Source organism: Fringilla coelebs, assembly GCF_963513975.1.
Source record: "Fringilla coelebs genome assembly, chromosome: Z".
Lineage (NCBI taxonomy): Eukaryota > Metazoa > Chordata > Aves > Passeriformes > Fringillidae > Fringilla > Fringilla coelebs.
Genome location: NC_140031.1, coordinates 21,596,193 through 21,605,933, shown reverse-complemented (window position 1 = coordinate 21,605,933; position 9,741 = coordinate 21,596,193).

Genomic DNA, 9,741 nt, shown 5'->3' with positions numbered 1-9,741 from the left:
TCAGTTTTGAGATACTGCTATGAGATCTGAGCCACCAGGCTGTGTGTCCCTGGAGGGGTGGCTCAGCAAGATAAATCTTCTCTAAGATGGTGAGTGCAGTATGCTTCACTCTTCCTAATATAGGCAGTACAGAGGAAGGATTTAAAATTGTCAGCATTTCTGGTGCACTCATTTGGTCATGCAACACATTTAATTACAATTCATGTTTTAAACTAGACTGCAGATTTACTGAAATTTTACAGAAAATTGATTTTATTTTTTCCCCTACGTAGCAATTAAGAATTAGTGACTGGAGCCTGCCTGTTACATGCTTTATGATGTTTTTCTAGTGTGTGTCTCTGAACTAATATTGCAGTGGTTTCTTATAACAAATTGATTTCCTCTCTTGCCAAGCATCCTATGAAAGGTACATGAATCAGCTACAACAAATCAAAAATATATTTTTAAATTTCCAGAGTAGGTGTAAAAGTTTAACAGGGTAATGTATTGTATAGTAGACATGGGGTTTTTTTTAAAAGCAAATACTCTAATATTTTTTATCTATTTAAGTGGCACTGCAAATTTTGTTCAAATTACATCAAAAGTTGCAGAGAGAAAAGTGACCCTCCATGGATGGTTGCACTACAAAAATAATTATGATCTTCACAGAATGTAAAGCAAGTTATTAATCAGATTCATCTGATTATCGGATTCAAATTAATAGATCTGACTATTAACCATACTTATCTGACTGGATGAAAGTTAGGCAAAAAACTATGACCTCAGAGAATTAAGATGAAGACACTTGTTCATCTTCCACAAAAGAAGTCAAATGATGTGCATTAGCTTAAGCATCACTCAGGTAACCATCACTGCGTGCACACAAGGGACTTACTCATTCTCTGTCTCAGCTATTATTTCTGAGCAAGCTGTTGGTTTAACACTACATGAAGAAGGCAAGAGTAATATTCAGTAACTGTGATGTAAATTAGCTGAATCTTTCTGAAAGTCTAATGATTGCAGAATCTCTTTTATTTTATTCAAGCAATTGTCAATAACCTGGCTGCATCACAAATCTGTGTTTTCAGTGCATTTGTGTGTGTTAGCTGGATAAGGCTGCAGGAGCAAGCAGAACTGCAAATAATTGTGTCAGGTTGCTTCCTTGACAGTGTTTTTCTGAATTAATAACTAAGTACAGTGCATAAAACTGTACCAATAGCAGTAATGCATGAAGTAATACATGAAGGCTCCTTTACTTGTTTGCATCACCTTGTTTTCAGCTGTATTTGTCAAGGTTCAGGTGCCTGCTGATATAAAAATATGCAAAATTACAGAAGACACTGGTCACATCCACAGCAATAATCCACAGGCAGCAATATGACTACACATGTAAAATATTCCATCTGTTTTGTACGAGTGAAAGAGTCATTGAGCCCAGAAATGTGCACAGGCTTAGCACTTTCTCGAGATCACATCACTCTGTGCTGTGTTCTCTGTGCTGCTCTGCTGATGGCCTGTTAACTGCCACCCTCCTGAAGTAGATCAGGATGCACAGCTGCAAATTTTGTTTAGGAAAAAAGCCCAAAGCATACACATTCCCATGCAGTTAGCTGTTTTCAACCGTCTGCTGGTGAACAATATGAAGAACCGATTCTCAAATTCTGTCAGTACCTCACCAAGATGCTTGCAATTAAAATAATGAAATCATTATGTTTGCAATTAAAATAACAAAATCATTATGTTCTTGCAAATAGCCTCCTTTCATTTCCCTTTTTTTTGCCATTACTTAACTCTTGCTTCTTTTTCTTCTACCAAATGCAACAGAAGATAATCTGTGAGGGCTGGGGGATTTACACAGAAAATATTTTCTTTTAGCAGAACAAATCAAGGGCAGACATTCCACTCTTTCACTGATACACAGAAATCACCCTGTCAGTGCTGCAATATGTTGTGTTGCTCAGGAAGGTAGCATGTGGGTAGCATGTATGCAGGAGAAAGAGGACAAACAGCATCTGAGGCATAAAGAGGTAGAGGAACTTAAAGCAGAAAGAACACAAGAATTTGCATTTTTAGAATAAATTAAGATCTTAACACAAATCTTATCTAGCCTTGGAATTTGCACAGTTCAGGCATACAGCAGTTTGATGGGCCAGGTTCTTTGTGCTGGTGTGTCACCTGTCAGGAATGGAGTGCCACAGCAAAGACATCTTTGTTGTATAGCAGGAAGGTACCGTGTGACTCCCAAAAGGCATCAGTGCTGATGTGGACTATTCCTCTGGATAAAGAAGGGATAAATCACACACAGAAGCAAAAACACATGTCAGTCTGAGACAACTCGTCTGGTCACCGGGATGTGCTAACATCAATGGGAGAAGTTTCTCAGATGTTCTAACTGTGAAGCAGAAGGTCATATTTTGCTCTGAGGGCAACTTCAAAAGGAACAAAAATGCTGGGGGTTTTTTGTTCTTTCAGTAAAAGAAATGGGTTTAAACAGAAAAAAAGATGAGTTTTCCACTAGAGAAATAACAGTGACAGTCAAGTGAATCTTAGAAAGACAAAGAATTCTCTTGGACACCTGTGTTTCTCTGGGTTTACAAAATGTGGCTCTGAAAGCTGGAGCAGAGGCTGCTCCATTCAAACTAAGTGGGGCAGGTAGTGGTAGACAGAGGGGAGTTATTCCTTCTGAAATAAACTCCACAGCTAGCAACTCAGCACAAGCTCTTTCTGTGACTGATTTTAGATTTAGCTTTAAAGTGTAAAAATGCTTTTTTTTAGTGTCATCCATCAGATGTATGCATCATTTAAGTAAAACAAACAGGTAATTATTTTTTTCAGTATCACACTGTTCTGACCCCTTGCAACCTTTAAGACAGGATTTATCAAGCTGTAATCCATGGACTGGCATAGCCCAAAGTTTTCCTTTTTTTTTTTTTAATGAAAAGCAAAAAACTAAGATGACATACACTTATTCCCATATAGCAGGTATGTGGCCACACCTGCTGCAAGTTTAGTCAATGTTCAGCTCTCTCCCAGAATCTGAGGAATTCATTGTGGTTCACTCACCACTAAATATTCAAAAGCAGTCTCCAATTTTCCACCAAAATTTAGAACTGATGGACAAAGGTATTTTCAAAGTTATTAATCTACGAAGCAAAAATATTGAAGAGAACTAAAAGCTCACTTACCTTGCCTGAAAGAAAGGTGACATTTCAAGAGACCTGTACAGTAACACAACAATCCTATTGGCTTGCACTTTTCACTGTAACACAGCTTGGTACCAACATGTGCAGACACATTACATTACATTTGCGTTTGTTCTGTCATTCTCTCCGCAGACCACCTAGCCTTTGTTGCAAACTACAGAAGAATAGATATCATTTTACTCAAATAAATGCAAGTAAATACTCAAATTCTTTTGTAACCAAATAACAAAGATAGTAAATTAACGATCTTGATCTACATTACATGTTTCTTGTATTTTTTCATTCACAAGTATAAATGTAAAATTATTTTAAGTAACATTAATTTTAAAATTCTCTTTTGTGTCTTTATCTTAGGCTCTGAGGAAAAGATAAAAATGTGAATCTAAATATTTTAGATTTTTTTTAAATAGATAAAAATTAGAATATATATTTGGATAAGGATAAAAATCTTTGCAAACATTTTTGCCAATTTCACAGCATTAGGTAAAGATGAGCTTCATATTAAAGATTTGCCTTTCATCTGAAAGTCACCATTTTGGTGGGGCTGATCTCTTTATTCTCTTTTTTTTTGTGATTTTTTTTTTTTAAACAACAGCCTTCTTTCTGAGATGTTTGTATATCATTACCCTGGTAATCTTGCTTTGAGATTTCACACTATACATTTCAATACTAATTCCAGTCTGCCTTTTGATATTCTTCTTTTCCACTATTCAAACAAGATTTTGATTGCCCCAGCTCAACACTGAGGGGACTAATGCTGAAGAGAAAACCAGCTGATCTCTCACAACGTCATGCAGCAAACCACATGCTCCTCTCTAGCAGCAGCAGCTACTGCTGATGAGGTTAGGAAGTGGTCATAACACCCCATTGTTAACACCTTCTTGCCACTATCTGCATACTATTTTTAATCTGTACTTTGTGTCAAAGCAGTTTTTAGAAAGAGAATCTGTAAATTTGTTCAGATCTCAGGGCCCTGTGCACAAATATTGTTTGGAAACAGAAGATAATGCCTTTTTGTTTCCCTATTTGTAGCTTCTGGTTGCTGCCTTTATAATGCAAAATGTTCTTCTCCAAGCATGATTTTTTTTTTCGATTTTAACAGCTGATTATATGTTTCATTGCTGTGTCTTTGATTTCACAGATTCTTTGTGATTTGGCTTAATAAGAGGTACTGTAGTTTCACAATGAACTTTCAATAAACCTGTCGGAATGCTGCTCAAAAATGTATTTTCTATTTTTCTTCTTGCCTATTGTCAAAAACTTTGTTGATAACAACATACGCTCAGGAGCTCCTTTGTAGTTTTTAAGGAAATTCTGTTCTCTTTATAGAAGTGCTGCATACTGGGAACATGATACTGTTGACTCCTTAAACCATAGAAAAGGAAGAAGTAGAAAGTAATCTAGCACAGATTTAAGCAGTATCAGCTTCCTTGTGCTGTTCTTTTGTTACAGTTAGGATTCAGTCTCAGCAGGAGCTTATACACAAAGAGACTATGCACTTTACACAAAAATTTTCCATACTAGTATGCTGTGTAAGGGTGAACAGCTTTTTCACTCTCTTCTGTCTCATTGTAATTCCCTCTGCCATTAGAAATTCCTTCACAGACTTTCAACAGCATGTGAAAAATAAAAACAAAGACTAAATTAATCTGCCTTCCACATTTCTTGATTACTTTGCCAAAGGAGTATCATGGTGAGCACATACTTTAGGTTGCACTAGGCACAGATGCTTGCTACGTACCCGTGAGCAGTGATGCCACACAGCAGGATGGGCTGGCATGGGCACAGTTGTTCACCACAACAGCAATTCCTCATGGACATGGAGCAGTCATCTATGACACCCCAGCATGTTATTTGGGGTATCCCTGTTTAAGTCAACCTTCCTGAAAAAGAAGAATCGTTAGGTGTCAGAACAAAGAAAAGAACCTGTTACAGAGCACTTGGTAATGAACTTGGTTGTAATGTGAGCTATTTATGGGGTTAGAATTTGCTTGTCTCTTTTACCTTATGTAAGATGGTAAAATAATTTTCTTCCCCTTTTTGAAGATGCAATAAAATACTACTTCCATAATGTAGGGCTCAAATCTGCAAGTGTTCCTTGCCATAGAAGTCCATTCCAGGTGCAGGGGATCTCATTCTATCAGTGCTTATGTGCAGGACTGGCCCACAAAGCTAACTAACACAGCACGTAGCAAAAGTTAGGCAAAGACAGTCAATCAGCATCCAAAGAGCTATTTTGCTTTTCGCATATCTGCTGAGACAATTCCACATCAATCCTTACACAGATATTTGATTTGTAGCATCAAATCAGCATCTCAACCTTCATCAGCAAAGGAATATGAAGGGGAAAAAAAAGCCAACAGAAACTAGAGAAAGAAAAACAAACAAGTATATCCACAGAAATATAGAGGATGTTTATATCCCTTACATATAGAACCCAATGAAGCAGAATTTCAGCACTTCATTTTTATTACAGACTTTTGATTTAGAACACATTCCTGTGAATTTATCATTCACAGTTGCTATGGAAAATCTTTGATGCTTATCCAGGGTAAGAGCAGATGAAAATGAGAGTGTCACAACTCAAGTAATTTGATTGGAAGTTCACTGGGCCAGTGCTTTTTTTCCCCTGTCTACCTGAAGACTATCTGTAATGCTTATGAGCACTGTGCAAATATTAACAAATCAGCTGAGGATTTCTGAGCTGGCTGGAAAATGACGAACAATGCAAATAAGCAGCAGGAGAGGTGGAAAATGCATGCAAATCAACCTATACCTTCTGGTCTATAGGTCCCAAGCCTCATTACCTTTGAAACTTCTGCTTGCACGTAAGCAGCACTTTAGCTTCTTTCTCAAATATGGAAGCAGGGTCTGCCACCCACAATTTAATGAGCCTCAAGGAGATCAAAAGAAGCCAGTGAGAGAGATTTCAATTGTCATCTTAAAATAATTTATTTCTGTATTTGTTTATTTATGAAGCTTTATCTTATAATTATTATTCTTCCTCTTTTATAGGAATGACTAGGAAGGAATAGCATTGCTGTTTATTTGAGGAATGAGGAAAAGCACTAATGCACCTCTTATAATCAAAGTAGAATGTACTACTGCTTATAATATACTGCTTTTCATCTTCTATACACTCTGCAAACATGTGTGTATTAAACCTTAAAATATTAAGTACATGAGATAAAGTCATCTTCATTTTCTATGTGGAAAAAAAACTGTGGAAAGAATTTTACTGCTCTGTGTATGAGAAGACTACACTGAAGTTCAAAATTAGTATGTCTGAGTGGGGATATGAAGCACAGTCAAACTAAATGATCAGAGCAATGAGAGGCTTACTCTTATTACTCCCTGTCAGAGAAAACTGTAATTATAAAATATGGGATTCTAGAGGGAGATTTTCTTCCTAAGAGGAGAAGAGGTTGAAGTATGGAATATATATATATATTTTTTTTAATTACTCTTGGCAAAAAAAAACCCCTCAGAAAATATTCCTATCATGTGACAAAGAACAAAAAATGAGCAGGCAATCTCAGTACAATTTCCCTGAATGCATTCAGGATCAGTCATTACCAACAGACACAAATGCTACTTTTTCTTCTGCAGAGCTTTTGTTCCTTCAGTAGAAGGAATGGCTATTCACTTTTCATTTTGTTATTTCCTTTTCCAGCACACACTTCCATCCTGCCTTTGGCACCAAATATTTGATTGAAGAAATACAACAAACTTCAGAGTATTCCCAGGAGATCAGCAGCACTGCCAGTTTAAGGAAGCTCTGCCTTGCAGAGATCTGCCATGGGCCGTGTCAGAACACAGCATCAGCAGCTCCAGCAGAGATCCCTGTTACTGAGACACTTCACAGATGCTAAAGGCAGAGGTACTTATACACTGTGTGCTGATTAATCCTCTTTTTGGTTGCTCACAATTACGTCCTGACTCCACATCCTTCCTTCCTGAAGAAAGACCAGACAATTGCTGAGGTAGGGAACTAAGCAGAGTTGGCCTTAGGATGTTGCTGGAAGACCTCTGATACACCTCTCAAAATCAGTTAGGCCACTGTACTCAAAATCTGCTTTCTCTGTGTCCTCCCACACTGCTTAAGGAAATCACAACTCAGTCTGAGAGAGAAACCACACTTTAAAAATGTTGATCCCCCTCATGTTTGCTCGAAAATTCACAGGATGGTAGGACAAAGCTGTTGTTTGCAGCTTCATTGGCAGCCTTAGTTTTAACACTTCTGTATGTGTTGTATGTGCACATACAAAAGTATTCTAAAAGAAAATACTGTTGGGTCGGCTTTTCCTTTGACTTACACGAGGTGTTGATGAGAATTCCACTGAATATAACCTCTCTCAGTACAGATGGCAGCAAAACTAGATAAAACACCACCATTATTTTAATCCTGAGGCTAAAGTAGCTCCTCTCAAGTGTAAACATGTAGAATTTTACAGCTTATACAGACCAAGATTATTTCACCCATGCTGTACATAAAATAAAGTACATCCAATTAACATGGGAAATTTGAAGGTTTATGTGTTCCGTTTGCAAGACAGAAGTATTTTCCAAAACAAATACAAATTTGCTAAAACCTAAAATTACTTTGGTCGTTGCGAAAAGGTATAGTAATAAAGCAGCGTATATATGAAATATGCGCAGTGTTTTCCCTTTGATGCTCGTCTTGGGACCAGCAGCGACAATCCCTGGCATTTAGTGACACCTAGTGGTGTCTTCTTGAGTGGGAGAAACCCATTCACTCATGGCTTGTTGTTATAGCTGTAGAAGAATAGCTTCTCTGAACGCCCAGTGGCAGATTTCCTCCCTACCTTCCTTTTGTTTTCTGAATCTTTCGGGAAGCTGAGAGAGTGCAGAAGGACTTCCAAGTGAGGATTACGCCTTTTATAAATGAAAGAACAGTTTCCTAAAATGTGGGAATGGGAGAAAAATATGTTCCATACGTTGATTAAACTCCACGAGATGTCTGGAAGAGGGCTCCAGCGTCTTCGGAAATCACAGAATGTGCAGAGATCAGCACATTCCTCTGAAGTCTGCACTGGGACTCCAGTGTTGCTGGACTTGGGGTGTAAAACTGGGGCACAGTTAGTACTTGTCTTCAGGAAATTGCAACAGGCTTCTTCAGAGATTCCAGTGTTGTCAGGACGTTTTTTATTATTCTGCTGGTGTTTTTCACTTGTGCTGGTCTTTTCCATGATCTTTGCCTCACGTAACGTCCTGTTCCTGGCACCCAGCGAATGTTTAATCCGCAGTAGAAATAAATCTCTCTCGCCCGAACGGAGCTCCTTTTCCAGCAGGTGTCACTGTGAGGTAATAAACACAAAATCCAGGCCCCTCGCTGGGATGGGGGAGCTGCGTGGGACGCAGGACGCCCCTGCCCCGGGTGGGCGAGGAGTCCAGGGCTCAGAGCCCTGGGAGCCAGGAATGTCGGCCCCAGTGCCCAGACTGACAGAAGGAGTGTGTTGGGACGGGCGCCGCCGGCCTGCGGCGGGATCCAGCGGCGGGATGGATGTGGGGTCTGCCGCGGCTGGGCCCGGCCCTGGGCCTCACGGGCGGAACGGGCTACTCAAAACACATCCTTTCTTTTGGCTGTGAAATACCTGGAGTTGTACACAGGATGAATCCTTGCAGGGCTCAGTAGCAAAGCCGACCTTTTCAATCTTGGGCTTCTGCTGTGTCATGAATTCCGTAATTTGGCAGCTGTGGGACTGATTTTCCAGAGCAGTAAGATACTCAAGGCCGTGACGGCGTCGCTGTCCCTCTAAGGACTGTGTGCCAGGCATCAGGAAGCCAGATTTGAAAATGTCAGCATAATTTAATGTTTTGTTGCAGCCAAATTGAAAAATTCCATTGGCTGCAGAACTCCAGCTCAGTTTTGATAGCTTTATTAATCTCCATAGTGGTTTTATGTTTTGTTGTTGAAGCAATTCAGCATCTATACATCTGAGAAATTCAGTCATAATAGCCTTTATGAGCATTTCAAGTATGTAAATTATTACATTATTGTTATACAATATAAACCACAAGTAGACTTAGATATAGAGATGGATGAGGAATTTTTGACAGCACTCTTTCTCTGAAAAACACATAAGAACATTTTGTCGCAGTGTACCAGCTTTGCCTAACCTTCCTTAAAAGGGAAGTGCAGGAGGACAGGACCATAAAAAACTAACAATATCCAAAAGCTGAAAATGAAGGCACCCTGCTGGCTCTCTATCACCTGCCCTCTACTTTGACTCTTGGCTGTCACTTTTCAGGACTGTCAGGCTCCTCTGAGCTGCAGTGGTCTTTTATTTTAAGTTTTTCCTAAGAACTTCCAAATATCCTTTTTTTTTTTTTTTTTTTGTATTGGTTATTAAAAACAGAGAACATTTCTGTAGGTATAAATAATATTCTATTTGTGTCTACTTAGAGAATTAATATAGTTTTATCTAAGGAAATACATAGTAGAAAAGTGCAGGAATTTGTTCCTTTCTAGTTCAAAAAATTATTTTCTAGTAGGGGTTATAGGAGGAGAAGTTAATAAATAAGTTTTCATCAAAAA